The following is a 17,228-nucleotide window of genomic DNA, read 5'->3' on the forward strand; positions in this document are numbered from 1 at the left end:
CGTATTTAACCAGGGAGTGATATGACTCTTCCTCATTTACATAAACAAAGTGATAGCGATTGGTTAGATATGACCTAAACCAGGCTAGCGCCTGACCACTGATACCAACAAGACGAGTAGTTATACGAGCAAGTTTGGTGGTACAAAATAAAACGTATCGCTTTTCTAAGCGGATTTAAAAGAGGAACTATATTGTATGGCGGAACAGCACTTTTGGGAGTACTTCTACTCGGCGCAGTAACACCCTCCCTCTCCCATTATGAGAGGGAGAAGGGGAGCGGATTTTTCAGGCGAGTTGAAGTACTCCCAAAAGTGCTGTTCCGCCATACTAAAGTTCCTCTTTTAAATCCGCTTAGAAAAGCGCTACGTTTTATTTTGTACCACCAAACTTGCTCGTATAACTACTCGTCTTAAATAGGAAAAACGTTGATGTGTTTGGTCACTTCTAACTTTATCTCTGAGTGGTACCATTGAATGAATGGGGCTAAGCTAAGGCTGTGCAAAAAATCGACTGCGATTATCATGCGCGTGTCATCAGTAAAGCCGGTTCCGTGATTAGAAGTAAATCGCCATCAGCTGCTTTCAGATGGAGCGGCATTTATTGCACAGACCCGTAGTTCACCGAGAAGCTAGGCAAAATCGCATAGATAATCGGAATCGATTTTCCTCGATTATGAACCCGATTTTGCCTAGCTTCTCGGTGAATCACCGAACCGGCTTTACTGATGACACGCGCATGATAATCGCAGTCGATTTTTTGCACAGCCCTAGGCTAAGCTAAATGCTATCGAAGTGTTGCAGCGCGCTCCAGCGCTTACGTGCACGCACACAGATGATAGAGGGATGTATCAACTCTTCTTAGTTAAGGTAATAACATATTTTAATATTGAAAATGAGTAGACTATTCCTTTAACATATTTTCTCCTTACCATCTGATTGATGGCCATCAGTGGTTGAGTTAAAGACAACAAATCCCACACTGTAAAAAACATATTGTGAAATTCACAGTAATTAACTGGCAGCAATTGACAAGTAACTTACTTTAGAAAAAGCACAGTAAGTTACTTGTCAATTGCTGCCAGTTAAATACTGTGATTTTGCCGTACTGTAAGTTACTTGTCAATGGCTGCCAGTTAACTACTGTGATTTTTCCGTACAGTAAGTTACTTGTCAATTGCTGCCAGTTAACTACTGTGATTTTTCCGTACAGTAAGTTACTTGTCAATTGCTGCCAGTTAACTACTGTCATTTTTCCGTACAGTAAGTTACTTGTCAATTGCTGCCAGTTAACTACTGTGATTTTTCCGTACAGTAAGTTACTTGTCAATTGCTGCCAGTTAACTACTGTGATTTTGCCGTACTGTAAGTTACTTGTCAATGGCTGCCAGTTAAATACTGTGATTTCTTTTCCACAGTAAGTTACTTGTCAATGGCTGCCAGTTAACTACTGTGATTTCTTTTCTACAGTAAATTACTATTGTCAATGGCGGCCAGGTAACTACTGTGATTTTTTTCCACAGTAATTTACTGGCAGTCATTGACAAGTAACTAAGCAGAGATTATAAGTTTTTAATATATAGTTCATTGTGGTTTTCCCTACAGCATTTGATTGGTTAGTTATTTTCTGTAAACATTCATCAATGTTAAAATAAAGTTGTAACGGCCAGCCTTAAAGGTTGAGTTACAATTATTTAAATACTCAAGACTGTTAAAAGAAGGAAATACAAAAAACAAATCTAAAACAATATAAAAGTCTAAGCGTGTTAAAAGTCCAAATGTGCAAAGTTTCCACTGTGTATATAAAATCCAAGAAAGTGATATCCAAAGTCCATAAAACGTAACTGGACAGGTAAGCCCAAATACACAAACTCCACAACCCAGCAACCGCTTGTTTTAGCTATAGCGTCAGCTAACCATGTGCTCCTGCTCCTTCCTTTTATACAAAGTTCCATGTCATGTGACCCCTCACATGACAGGCAGACGAAGCAAAATAAAAGACATACACACATAAAATAGCAAAAGGATAAAATGGCTAAGAAAACACGTAAAACGAATTTAAACTCAAATATACATAAGTCACAATATAATGAGTGGTAAAATATGTATCTTGTGTGATCATGTCACAACGTTAATGATCTAATTTAAATATGCTAAATTACAAAACAATACAATAAGTTTTCTGATTTGAGGGAAAATGCTACTATTTCACAGATATGTACTAAATTAAAAAATTTTTTTTACAGTCAAATACATTCAATAAATGCATGCTAACATTTGTAAAATAACATTTTAATTTGAAAAAGTATGAATTCCCAAGAAATGTATCTTAAAACATCTTAAACTTTTGTTACAATCTAAAAATATCTAAATATAATTCAGTACAATCTGTAAATAAAACAAAATCATTAATTATAAATCAAAAGTACACTTCAAGTAAACTGTTAAAGTTTCCTCCAATTTTTATTAAACACAATATTACTGTGAAGTATAATAACTGAAATGCAAAACAAATTTATGTCTACAATATTTTCACTCCAAAATAAATAGTTCTAGTGCACAACACAACCATTGATTCTAAAAATGATTCTAAATTCAGAATCCTAATTTTACAGTGTATAAGTAACATTAAAATATGCCCAAAAAGGTCAGTGAAACCATACCACAACAGACAATGTTAAGAGATTGAAAAGCTATTTTCATTTAAATTGTTAGTAATCTACTGGATCCTACAGTATGAATAAACATATTTACAAGATTTACTAAAAGTTAGAATTTATGTTTTAATTCTATTCAACATGCTTAAACACATTATTGTTTAATTTATATTAAACGTGCCTGTATTGACATTTAAGTACGAAATAATATCAGCTTTGCGTGGACTAGTTATCAGATGTTTAAGTGAATCACCAAAACATGACTCCAAACAATGGACCTTTTCCAATAGATTATGTATCATATATGTGAACAAAGTTATTTATTAAGTTATTTATACACACTTCACTTTGATGAAACTGTGCAATTTTATTTTCTGTGTGCAGTTTTAGCCACTGGTAAAACTCTAATGGGACTGCTCTCCATTCAGAGGGCTTATGTGTTTTCATGTCTCACCAGCATATGGCCAAGATGATTTCAGTGTAATACTGTTTAAAGTATCTATTAGCCTACCATGTGTATTTTCTCTAAAATTAAATATTTTAGCAGCAAAAGAAGTCACAGAAGAAGAAGCTAAGCAAGTTAACCCACAAACGAAGAAGAAACAGCAACTTGTTGTGTATAATTTGAGAAGACCAGTATTGGTCCAGTAATGATGGAAGTAAATAAACATCGACTTTTGATGCAATTTGAGTTAAATCACTCCTCAACTTGGCTCATTTTTGTTTTCACCGTCACAAACGGAAATACCTATGACACAGTTTTTTTTACCTGACGGGAGGGGTTCTGGTGGACCAATCTGACGCGCTGTAGATCTGACGCGCTGTTAAAAATTTTGTGAGGTGCGCGTCAGGCTACGCAGAGCTACGCACAGGCTACGGACCTATGCACGACTATAAATCGCCCTTTAAACTGACATACTGGGTGCATCCCAATTCAGGGGCTGTGGCCTTCCAAGGCCGTATCTGAAGGCAAATGACATCACCGGGCTGTGACGAAGGCTGTCACAATTCGAAGGCTCATTCATATAAAAGCCTCTTACTGTGGCCTTTTCCCCACTGATTCCGAGTTAGGGCTGTAACGCTATAGCTTGTCCCATTATAAAGACCTGCCTGATTATGCATCAAAAATATAATCATTCAAAATAAAACAAAATCATTCAAAATCATTCAAAATATTCTTTATTATCATGAAAATACCTGAAACTATTTGAAGAACAGCAATATAAATATTCCTGTAGACATTTCCTGGAACAGCGTTTGCAATGCTAGCCTACTTCTTCTTTGGCACAAAGTTAGTTTCTGCACGAGAGCGCCCCCTGGCTTTTGGATGTGGCGGCATTTCACCGTAATTCATGCAAATTCATTAATTGAGAAAACGCGCATTTGCACGATAAATCGTTACAGCCCTACCGAAGATCCATAGATGTATCCTTCACAGCCTTGGCTATCCCAAAATTCAATATGAAGTCTGGGTATTTTGAAATAAACATTCAAAACTGTAGTTAAATAAAATTGTATATTTTGCTAATTAAAGGTCCTTGTGTCTGTTTTACTATTATAAATGATGTTTTAGTGATGTAAATTAATATTATTGCTGCAATGTTGTGTGGTGCATTTTGCTTTTGTATATTTCTAAGGTTGGTGAATTTTACATACTGTTGGATAGTTTAATCTGCATCAATGTGTTATATTTTCTAAAGTATACAAAGAACAATTCCCGCACACTATCTGCTTGCTGAAAAAATGTATTTAATGAAAGTTGCGTTGCAACGTTTCGATCAACTGATCTTCATCAGGCAACTGATGAAGATCATGTTGCTCTTCATGTTGCCTGATGAAGATCAGTTGCCACCATATTTATTTTAAAAGTCTGATAGGTCTCAGCTTTTGTGTCCCAGTGACAAGCGTAGTGGGCGGGAAAAGCAAGTGATGCCCCCGTAGGCTAGACCGTCTCATTTCATTTCACTCCGTGGCGTTTAGAGGCTGCTGCCTTCAAATATTGAGCCTTGCCTTCAAAGTCCGCGGCCTTAAAAGGATCCAGACCCTGAATTGGGATGCACCCTTAGTTTGTTCAAACTAAACCAGTGCTCACACAGCAGTCATTGGCCAGTTTACTGAATGATAACCAATTATACTCAAAGCAACATGACGAGTCAGCCAATACAATTTGGTAACACTTTTTTTTGATAGTCCACTTTAGACATTTTACTAATTATAAGTAACTTTGCAACTATTTGTCCTACCAATCTTTACCGTATTAGTAGACTGTCTGCTTAATATCTATTCACACTTTATTGTGATGATATTGTGATAAGTATCTTTGCAGGTGCATGTCAACTTATTCCACTAACCCTAACCTCTTCTCTAACCCTAACAGTCTACTAATACTCTAAGGACAGTTAGACAGTTAGTTGAGATATAGTTGCAAATTAGTGAAAGTTGGTTCACATAGTTGAAAACTTATTTATAGTTGTATAAGTATTAAGTGTAACCTACAATTTATTTCAGTGTGGTAGCATATTTAATGGAATGTTGTGTGTACCATATTGCAGACAAAACAATAATCATAGTGACTTTCTCCTTTAAAGAAATAGAAAATAAATCTAATTTGTCATTACTAGCATAATACTCAAATATAATATAATAAATATACTTTAAAAAGGAATTCCCAACAAAGATTATTGAAGAAATAATTTTCTTCAGTTTATTTTGAGTATCCTGAATAAGATTAGACATCAGCATGTTGCTAACAAAAATTGTTGTTGACTAGACTTAAATACATTTACTGTAAAATGTGCTGTAACACATCATGAAATTTGATTTCTCAGAGTTTTTAAAAATAAAACTCAATCGGGTTTAAATGTCATGAGTTCCTGTCGGGATGAAAGTAACACTTGTTACTCTTCTCCTACTGCCAATACTGTTGGATTATGTTGAAAATGTATATTTTTTTATTTGATTTAATTTTATTGTGTTCAAACTGTTAAAAATGTTTTTTTTCAACTATTCAAGTTTGTACTGTCAGGTTGCTTTAGAAACATTTGATGAAACCAAAATTTAACCAAAAATACATATAAACAAGATCATAGTCATGTTTATTTACTAAAAACAAGTGTAACACAAAAAACTATCTTGTTCTGTTCTGCTTTTGAGCCACCTATGTGTTACTTTCGTCCCTGCTGACAGAGTCTAAGGCCATTTTGTTTCCAAAATTTCACCTGGAATTCATAGTCCACACTTGAGTTACTGATCACAGCAAAAATATATCTGTCTAAAACTTTATCTTTTAAAATTAAGTTTTTCTGAAAAATTGTACTTTCGCCCCTGCTCACCCCTACTGTGAGTCTCTACAGTACAATGTTGGTTACTGTGAGTCTCTACAGTACAATGTTGGTTACTGTGAGTATCTACAGTACATTGCTGGTTACTGTGAATCTTTGCAGGATATTTAATTTACTGTGATTTTCTACAGCACATACCTTTTTACTGTGATTTTTACAGTTTAAAAACACTACTGTGATTTCACACTGAATGCACTGTAATCCACTGTGAACTTTATTACAGTTATTTGCTGTGCATGAACACAGTTAATTACTGTAGATTTCACAAGCATTTTTTACAGTGCATCATTTCACGCTGCTTCAGAGCATCATTAATCTACGTCATTGTTATTGTTTTGATTGTGTGCCCTCTAGCGGTGCAAATTATACAAATTGCATCTTTAATTCTTCTTAATGTTAGTTAAAGGAACATTATGTAGGATTGTGGCCAAAACTGGTATTGCAATCACAAAACTTGTGGCTAAAACTGGTACTGCAATCACACAGCTGTGGCCAATACACAACATGACAACATAAACATCAGTTGAGGGCTGCAACTCCACTTTTTAAATGACAATATCCTGGCCAGACCACTGTTGTCAGTAATATAAGTATTTGAATGAATGATTTCTTAATGTCTAGTGACATGTCAGGGCCATTTTATGATTAATTTATATACATTTCTTACATACTGTGCCTTTAATATCAATACAGTTATGCATGTTAGTTCATTGTGCATTAACTAATGTAAACAGTTACAACAATTGGATTCATAAATATATTAGTAAATGCTGAAATTAACATAAGCTAAGATTAATAAATGCTTAAGAATGCTTTAACTAATTGTGGTGGTTGAGAAGATTTCCAATTTCACATGTAAAGCGTTTTGAGTGCTGCAGAAAAACGCTATACAAATGTAATAAATTATTATTATTATTGTTGTTATTATTATTAATTGTTGACAAATACAACCTGACTGTAATGTGTTACCTAAATCTTCATTCGTTTTCATCTGCTTTTCCCAGACCCACCTGAGGCTCAAACCGGCGAGCCATGTGCCACCTGCCACATGTGTTGAAATCACTATGAAAAGCATGTATCTGAAACATTATAATGTAATTTAAATTTTATTCTTAAATGTTCGCCCATCATTATTACATATTTGGGGCTTTACCCTGAATGTTTAAGACTTTGAAAATTACCAGAACGGCTTATCCTATTCAAGGTCACAGAAGGGCTGAAGCCTATCCCAGGATCTTGGGTGATCTCTTCTGCATGTTTTTAGACTTTGGGGTGAAACTGGCTTAAAGTACCAGGTGGACACCCACGCTAAAACATGCTAACTCCACATAGAAAGACTCCCTGACTTAGCCAGGCACGACCCAGAAATCCTCTTAGAAACCCATAATCAAAGAACAAATTAATGAAAAATGTTTTGTTTAATGTTATTTTATAGTGTATATAACTCACAATAATACAAACTTACTCTTTATACTTAATACAATAAATGAAATAGAAACAGAATTATTCTTTCATGTTAAATTGTTGATAATAAATAGATTGAAGAAAACATATGGTTACACTTTATTTTACGGCATCACTGTTACAGTGTTATTATACATTTAAGTACTAAGTAATAATCATTAACAACATGTACTTACAATAGGGTTGGGGTTAGGATTACCGTTTGGTTTCGGGTTAGTTGCATGTAATTATGCATAATTAACTGTTATTACTATAATAATAACATGTAGCATGTGTAACAAAGACACTTTAAAATAAAGTGTTACCAAAAATATTATGTTAAAATATTATATCTTTTAACAGTAATTAAATCATTTATTCATAAAAATATTTACAAAAAATCACTTAATACATTGATATTTACTCAAATGTCAAACCACCTGAATCCTTGAAGCCATAGATATAAGTGTATATGAGAGTCTTAAAGGCCTTCTGAAAACAAGGATAGAAAAATCCATAGATCAAATGATTACAAGCAGAGTTCAAATATGCAAACCAACCCAAAACTTCAAAAACATCAGCTGGAGCTGAATAATTGATATAAGGGCTGATGGCACCCATAATAAATAAAGGCAGCCAGCAGATAAAGAAAACGCCCATAACAAGAGCCAGAGTTTTAGCTGCTTTTCTTTCTCTGTGTGCAGAGCTTTGACTGGTAACACCTTTCGTGGCCACAGACAAAATCTTTGCATGTTTTTTCACAATTTTAAATATGCTGATATACGGAGAGCTCATTATAGTTCCTGGAATAATAAATACTACAATGACAAAAGTTACCCCCCATTCTTTGTTTAAAAACACAGCACAGCCACCAAAACAAGATATTTGTAAAATAAGAGCTTCCAGACCAACAGCACCCACCCCTGAAAACACAACAGAAAAGCTGTACACAAATGAAAAGATCCATGTTAAGGTGATAAATACATTCATAGACTTGTTTGTGACCCTCATTTTGTATTTTAAAGGGTCATATATGGCCCAGTATCTATCAACAGATACTAAACTCAGATGCAGTATGGAGGTGATACAGAGGGTCATGTCCAAACTAAAATGCACTTTACAAATAACATTTCCCAAAAACCAGCAGCCTTCGACAGATCGCACCATACTGTAGGGCATCACCAGTAAACCCAGCAGACAGTCACACACAGCCAATGACTGAACGATCAGATGAGTTGGAGACTGAAGCTGTTTGAAGTGAGAGATGGAGATGATGATCAGCAGATTCCCAAAAACTGTCATGAGGATCATGAGTGAAATGAAAGCGTACATTGCCACTTTAACTCCAGTGAGACGATGAGCTCTAGGACAAGAGTCTGGATGTAAAGGATAACACAGGAGAATATTCTCAGTCTCATTAAAAGACATTGCGTCCAAAAATGTGAAATGTCAGTTGTAAAAATAAAAATAAACACAAGTATTGACCAAACTGTAAACTGAATTATTTTATAAATCATAATATGATAAAGACCAACATTAAAAAGAAGGATGAATATATAAACAGTACCTTTTCATTTAAACTAACATCTCAAATGAACTCATTACTGTAGCTACGTCTCTTTATATATTTTCAGATTTAAGGTGCCTGCCCCTTTTGCATGTAAATGTAACCAGTGATTACAGAAACATCTGTAGTTGTGTGTCTATTATGTTCATTTCCGTTAACTCCACCTTTTTTCTTCGCTAAGATCTAATTTTCCTTTTTTTACATTATCACAACTGGGGTCAAGCCCAGAAGGGCCTCCATTTTCAAGAAATTGTTTCAAGCGTTTGACACGTGTAATGCGTGATTTGCGCAAATCGCACTAGCTTGCTCTAGTAGTGACGTGATTGCGATGCAGTGAGCGGAGGAAGAAATACAAAACAACAATGAAAGACAAAATCATCGTCACTCAATTTTGGCACATGGAGCTGTACTACACATCTTCATACTTTTATAGAAACAGAAATAAATCTTGCTTGGAAAAAATTGAGAAGGTCGGACAATCTAATGAGTTGTAAAAAAATGCTCTTTATATATATATATGCAAAACGATGCAGTGTTTTTACACATGAATGACACAAATTTCAAATTATTTTAATAGTTGATTGTCATGGTGTCAGGAAATGAGGTTCGGAGTCAAGTGCAAGTTAAATTATTTATTTAGAAAAAGGAGAAATGTTAGAGAGCAAAGTCACTGGTAGGTCCACACACGGCACACAATAATCCAGTTCAGATCCGAAGGAAGAGAGAGAGCCACCCACGCACTCCGTCGAGACACCCGTGTAGTCACCACACGCAACAGAGGGATAATATGTGCCGCCCTGAAGGTGGATGACAGGTGGAGATGGAAGATGGTAATCCGAGAACTCAGACGGGTAATCCACTGTGAAATCCTGATGTAGCAGAGCCACTCGGAAACCACTGGTCACCGCCTAAAAACAAAGCGAACCAGCGGTTCCGAGAAAACAACAGTCGATAGAGTTAAAGTAATCCACAATGGTAAAAAGGTGAACTCCACTCACGGGTGATGATGCTAACCGGGGAGAAACAGAGACAGCTGGTATACCGCCTAAAAACAAAGCGAACCAGCTGTACCGAGAGGCAAACAAAGTCAAAGATCCAGTAATCCTCAAGCGAGCGGTCCGGGCGAAAACGAGTCCTCGAACGCCGAAAACCAAACCTGGGGTAACAAGAGGGAGAGACAGAGAACGACTGACAAGACAAGGCAGGGTAGCAGGACTGTGATAAAACAATGAGCGCGCAACGAAGGACAGGACTACATGCAATATAAAGGGAAAGGTAAACGAGACACCACCGGTGAACAATCTACTGAAACAAGGGGGCGGAGTTAGTGAACACACGAGGAACCGGCACCACAGGTAAACAACACACACACACACAGATCACACAGCCATCGATCACCCAGCAGTCATGACACATGGTTGTCTTTTGTTTCCCTATTCCTTGATGTGTCATGTTTTGATTGGTTCCTTGTCCCTATATAGCCCTCATGTTTTCATTGTCTCTTGTCAATTATTGTTTGTTGTATGAGTTGTTCCATGTTTATGTTAGGGATCTTGCTCCTTGTTTCATGCCACGGATTATGCTTCATGGTTTGTTTTATTAAAGCCTTTTCTGCACTTGTTTAACTACATTTAGTAAATGTACAATTTTGTGCACTAATGTTGTAGTTAATAAACCAAACATTTGTCTTTAGTACTTCTTAAGATAAACTTAAGAACATCCTGTTAAGAATCACACAAGTCAGGAATCCCAGTGCAGAGGGTTTTTAATCAAATAGATGATGGTAAACACAAGATCAGTCGGTATGTATATGTATAAAACACTCAATGTCTTCATGTATAATGTGAAATATGTATGGCAAACACTCAGGGATATCAGTAGGTATGTATATATAAAAACACTCAATGTCTTCAGGAATGCAATGTAGTGCAGAAATCACAAGGTGGGCGGGACTCCACGATCCGTTCGGGAAAGTCACAAGAGTGGGAAACACAGCATCAGCCGTAGGACATCCACTCGCACATCCGAAATCCACAACGATGATATCCTGGGGAAAACACAGAGAGATCTTCCTGGCGGAGCAGAGAGAGAGAGAGACGCTTACGATCCGTTCGGGAAAGTCACAAGAGTGGGAAACACAGCATCAGCCGTAGGACATCCACTCGCACATCCGAAATCCACAACGATGATATCCTGGGGAAAACACAGAGAGATCCTCCTGGCGGAGCAGAGAGAGACACTTCGGACTCTTCAGCTGACCAAGCGCTGGACAGCGCACGATCCCGGTCAGCACTAGCCACTGGACGGCGTCCGGTAAAACCACAGAAGAAGAGTATTCCAGCAGAGATGGTGGGCGAAGACAGATTACAATCCACAACAGAGTGAAAACGGGACAAGGAATCTATAGGGCAAAGGCAGCAGATAACACAGATATGAATCAGAGACTATAAAGCCAGACAAGACTAGAACTAGCAACGCTAGCGGGCACGAACATACAAAGACGAACTTGCAAAGAACAGAGGAAACGAGGGGAATTTAAATCAAACCGGATGGGCAAATAATGAGGATCAGGTGTGGGACGCCGGTGAGAAGAGTCGGAGATAATGAGGTCACCAGGTGGAAGGCGCGCACGTGTGGAGCTGTCAAAACATAAACACAACACAACACATGGTGAAACAAAGACAAAGCGGCCAATAAGACCGAAATCATGACAGGACTCCCCCCCCACGACCGCCACCGGGCGGTCCATGAGGAGGCTCACCCCGTCGCCGGCGGAGATCCTCTATCAGCCCAGGGTCCAGGATGTCCCGGGCCGGTACCCAACATCTCTCCTCCGGACCATATCCTTCCCAGTCAACGAGATATTGAAATCCCCTACCCCGGCGACGCACATCCAGTAAAGACTTAACCGAATACACAGGGGCACCATCTATAAGCTGAGGGGTGGGAGGGGTGGGGGCAGAGGGAACAGGATTAAGGTGGGAAAAATACACAGGCTTCAGTTTAGACACATGAAAAACTGGATGAACCCGACCGAGTGCTGGGGGCAATCTGAGCCTGACCGTCACGGGATTAATAACCTTAACAATGCTGTATGGCCCAAGGAATCGTGGAGCCAGCTTGCGAGAAGGTTCACGGAGAGGTAAATCCTTGGACGAAAGCCATACTTTCTGCCCACAGATAAAACAGGGCGCAGTTCTACGGTGACGGTCGGCCGCGGCTTTGGTTCATCTGGAAACCTGGCGTAATGTAAATCTAGCCTTTTTCCAGGTGCGTTTGCAACGACGGACAAAAGCTAGCACAGACGGAACCACCGCATCAGGTTCCTGTGATGGGAATAAAGGGGGCTGAAACCCCATGGACGCCTCAAAAGGGGACATGTTAAGGGAAGAAACAGGGAGAGAATTATGGGCGTATTCAACCCAGGGTAACTGTTGGCACCAGGAGCTCGGATATTGCGATGTCAGACAGCGGAGAGCTCTACCTAAATCTTGGTTAGCCCGTTCACATTGCCCGTTGGTCTGAGGATGATACCCTGAAGACAAGCTAGCTGTGGAGCCTATTTGTCTACAAAATTCCTGCCAGAAACGAGAAATAAACTGAGGACCCCTATCTGAAACAACGTCTGTGGGCAGACCATGTAAGCGAAAGACGTGCTCGATCATAACCTGGGCAGTTTCCTTGGCAGTGGGCAATTTGGGCAAAGGGACAAAGTGAGCCGCCTTGGAGAAGCGGTCGACAATGGTCAAAACTACAATGTTTCCCTTAGAACTAGGCAAATTGGTTACAAAATCGATGGCGATATGTGACCAAGGACGAGAGGGAATGGGTAGTGGTTTAAGCAGACCAATAGGGGCTTGATGAGAGGCCTTAATACGGGCACAAACCTGACAGGCTAACACAAACTGTCTGACATCGGGACCCATAGAGGGCCACCAAAAACGCTGACGTACGGTAGCCAACGTTCTCCGAACCCCCGGATGGCAAACAAACTTGGACTCGTGACCCCACCGGATGACCTCGGAGCGAAGCGCATTCGGAACCCACAATCGACCCGCTGGGCACCCTTCTGGCACTTCCCCCTTCCGGCCGGCCCGTCTCACCCGTTGTTCTATTCCCCAGCGCAGGGCACCCACCACCCGCCCCTCCGGGAGGATGGTTTCGTCCCCAGCGGAACCGGGGCTTTCGAACAAACGAGAGAGAGCATCGGGCTTTGTATTCTTGGAACCGGGCCGGTACGAGAGGGTGAAGTTAAATCTGTCAAAGAAGAGCGCCCAACGAGCCTGACGAGAAGATAACCTCCTGGCTGAACGGATGTATTCGAGATTCTTATGATCCGTCCAGACCAGGAAGGGCTCCGAGGTCCCCTCTAACCAGTGACGCCACTCACCCAAAGCCAGTCTGACCGCCAGCAGCTCCCGATTGCCTATGTCATAATTTCGCTCTGCTGGGTTTAACCGATGGGAGAAGAAGGCACAGGGATGCACCTTGCCATCCCTTGCAGACCGCTGAGACAAAACGGCGCCTACCCCGACATCCGAAGCATCCACCTCCACAATAAATTGAGCACCCGGATCTGGAATAGAGAGAACAGGAGCAGAGATAAACCGGGACTTTAAATTATCAAAGGCCTCCTGAGCACTGGAATTCCAGACAAACCTCTCCTTAGTGGAAGTGAGAGCGGTAAGAGGTTGAGCAATCTGACCATAATTTCTGATAAATCGCCGGTAAAAATTGGCGAAACCCAGAAATCTTAATAAATCCTTACGAGAGTCGGGGACTGGCCATTCGGCCACCGCTTTGATCTTGGCAGGGTCGGGACGGATCTCACCGGGGGCAACAACAAAACCCAGGAACGAAACTGACTTACGATGGAATTCGCACTTCTCCGCCTTGACAAACAGCTTATTTTCTAACAGCCGGCGTAAGACTCGGCGAACATGCTGAGTGTGTTCCTGCATAGAGGGAGAAAAGATGAGAATATCATCTATGTACACAAAGACAAACTTGTTAACCATGTCTCTCAGCACATCATTGACCAGAGTTTGGAAGACAGAGGGGGCGTTACAAAGGCCGAACGGCAGAACGCAGTACTCAAAGTGTCCGGTAGGGGTGTTAAAGGCTGTCTTCCATTCATCTCCCGCTCTTATTCGCACCAGATGATAGGCGTTGCGTAAATCTAGCTTAGTGAAGAACTGCACCCCCTGCAGGAGCTCAAACGCAGTAGACATTAAAGGAAGGGGGTACCTATTCTTAACAGTAATGTCATTTAAGCCCCTATAATCAATACAAGGGCGCAGGGAGCCGTCCTTCTTGCCAACAAAGAAAAACCCCGCCCCTGCGGGCGAGGTGGAGGGACGGATGAGACCGGCACGCAGGGCATCATTAATATACTGGTCCATAGCCTCTCTCTCAGGACCCGATAACGAATAAAGTCTACCTTTAGGCGGAGAAGTGCCGGGGAGGAGATCAATAGCGCAATCATATGGCCGGTGAGGAGGAAGGGAGGTGGCCCGGGCTTTACTAAACACCTGAGCGATATCCGCATACTCCGCCGGGACCCCGGTCAAATCGACCGCCGGAACCTGAGGAAGAGAAAGAACAGAACCAGAAACAGCAGAACCAAGACATGACACATGACAAGACTGGGACCAAGACAAGATAATACTATGCTGCCAATCAACGTGAGGATTGTGTTGCGCTAACCATCCATGCCCTAAAATAATAGGAGATAGAGACGCATGAAGGATATGCAACACAATCTCCTCACGATGATTACCAGACACAGAGAGACTCACAGGAGAAGTGCAATGTGTAATTCCGCGCCATCTGCTGCCCCTTGAGGGACCAGACATCCAAAGGGGATTGGAGAGGAACAACCGGGACACCCCAGGCGCGCACCAGCGCTTCATCAATGAAGTTGCCCTCCGCACCAGAGTCGAGAAGGGCAGTGGACGGATGATCACGCCCAGCGAAGGACAACATGACGGGGAGTTGGGTACTGGAAACAGGCGAGAGTTTTGAAGAAGTGCCCACCAGGACTCCCGTACTCACTGATGGGCAGCGGCTTTTAACGGGCAGACCCTAGCAAAATGCCCGGGTTTCCCGCAGTACAAGCACAGGGCCTTCTGTAAACGCCTCTCTCTCTCTCTCTGTGACAGGCGCAAACGCCCCAGCTGCATAGGTTCAGGCTCGGCCGATGGTAAAGGTGAAGAGGGGGAAGTGGTGGTCTCGTCCGTAAACACTCGCTGATGAATGGAGCGTCGCTGATTGCGAAGCAATCTCCGGGCTTCGATCCGGAGAGCGAGATCAATAATGGCATCCAGCGACGGAGGAAGGTCATGAAGAGCGATCTCGTCCTGGAGATCATCGGACAACCCCTAAACAAACTGGGCTCGGAGAGCCGCTTCATTCCAGTGGCAGGCAGTCGCTAAGGTCTTAAACTCTATGGCATATTCTGTAACTGTGAGTCTGCCCTGAACAAGATGTGCCAGACGAGCTGCAGCGGCGTCCCCGCGCACCGAACGGTCGAAGAGTTTCTCCATCTCTTCACGAAACTCATCAAAAGACCGACAGCAAGGATCGCTGGCATCCCACACGGCCGTAGCCCACTCGCGCGCCTTGCCAACCAGATGGGTAATCACATACGCAACCCGGGTGCGTTCAGAGGAATAGCGGCGGGGCTGGAGGGCAAAAACCAGAGAGCATTGTGACAGGAAAGCCCGGCAGGAGGCGGGATCGCCATTATATGGAGGTGGGGCTGTAACATGAGGTTCCGTCTGCGACGGCTGACTGGGCTGGGTGGCATCATGACTGACCTGGTCAAGCCGAGAGAAAAGGTCAGTCAAACGGGCAGATAAATCCTCAACCTCTTGAGAAGTGGTAGTGAGGCGAGCCGAGTGTTGTCCTAACCATGAACCCTGCTGGGCGAGCGCCGACCGGAGAGCATCAACCTCCGCGGGATCCATAGTGGCAAGTTCGTCCTGTTAAGAATCACACAAGTCAGGAATCCCAGTGCAGAGGGTTTTTAATCAAATAGATGATGGTAAACACAAGATCAGTCGGTATGTATATGTATAAAACACTCAATGTCTTCATGTATAATGTGAAATATGTATGGCAAACACTCAGGGATATCAGTAGGTATGTATATATAAAAACACTCAATGTCTTCAGGAATGCAATGTAGTGCAGAAATCACAAGGTGGGCGGGACTCCACGATCCGTTCGGGAAAGTCACAAGAGTGGGAAACACAGCATCAGCCGTAGGACATCCACTCGCACATCCGAAATCCACAACGATGATATCCTGGGGAAAACACAGAGAGATCTTCCTGGCGGAGCAGAGAGAGAGAGAGAGAGACGCTTACGATCCGTTCGGTAAAGTCACAAGAGTGGGAAACACAGCATCAGCCGTAGGACATCCACTCGCACATCCAAAATCCACAACGATGATATCCTGGGGAAAACACAGAGAGATCCTCCTGGCGGAGCAGAGAGAGAGAGAGACACTTCGGACTCTTCAGCTGACCAAGCGCTGGACAGCGCACGATCCCGGTCAGCACTAGCCACTGGACGGCGTCCGGTAAAACCACAGAAGAAGAGTATTCCAGCAGAGATGGTGGGCGAAGACAGATTACAATCCACAACAGAGTGAAAACGGGACAAGGAATCTATAGGGCAAAGGCAGCAGATAACACAGATATGAATCAGAGACTATAAAGCCAGACAAGACTAGAACTAGCAACGCTAGCGGGCACGAACATACAAAGACGAACTTGCAAAGAACAGAGGAAACGAGGGGAATTTAAATCAAACCGGATGGGCAAATAATGAGGATCAGGTGTGGGACGCCGGTGAGAAGAGTCGGAGATAATGAGGTCACCAGGTGGAAGGCGCGCACGTGTGGAGCTGTCAAAACATAAACACAACACAACACATGGTGAAACAAAGACAAAGCGGCCAATAAGACCGAAATCATGACACATCCAAGTGTACAAATCTATGCTATTTGAGACACCATTTGTTTTATTACTAGAAATCTATTGAAGTATTACTGGTATAGTATATAGTTTTTCATATTTTTTTGCCCCCATTTTTCATTAGCTGAACTCAAAGATCTATGTATACAAAAGGCCTGTTATGGTTGAAGCAAGGCAAAGGTAAGGCAAGACAATGTGGCAGATCCAAATGCAGTTTATTCAAAAGGTAAATCCAAAAGCA

Source organism: Paramisgurnus dabryanus, chromosome 12, assembly GCF_030506205.2.
Source record: "Paramisgurnus dabryanus chromosome 12, PD_genome_1.1, whole genome shotgun sequence".
Classification (NCBI taxonomy): Eukaryota; Metazoa; Chordata; class Actinopteri; order Cypriniformes; family Cobitidae; genus Paramisgurnus; species Paramisgurnus dabryanus.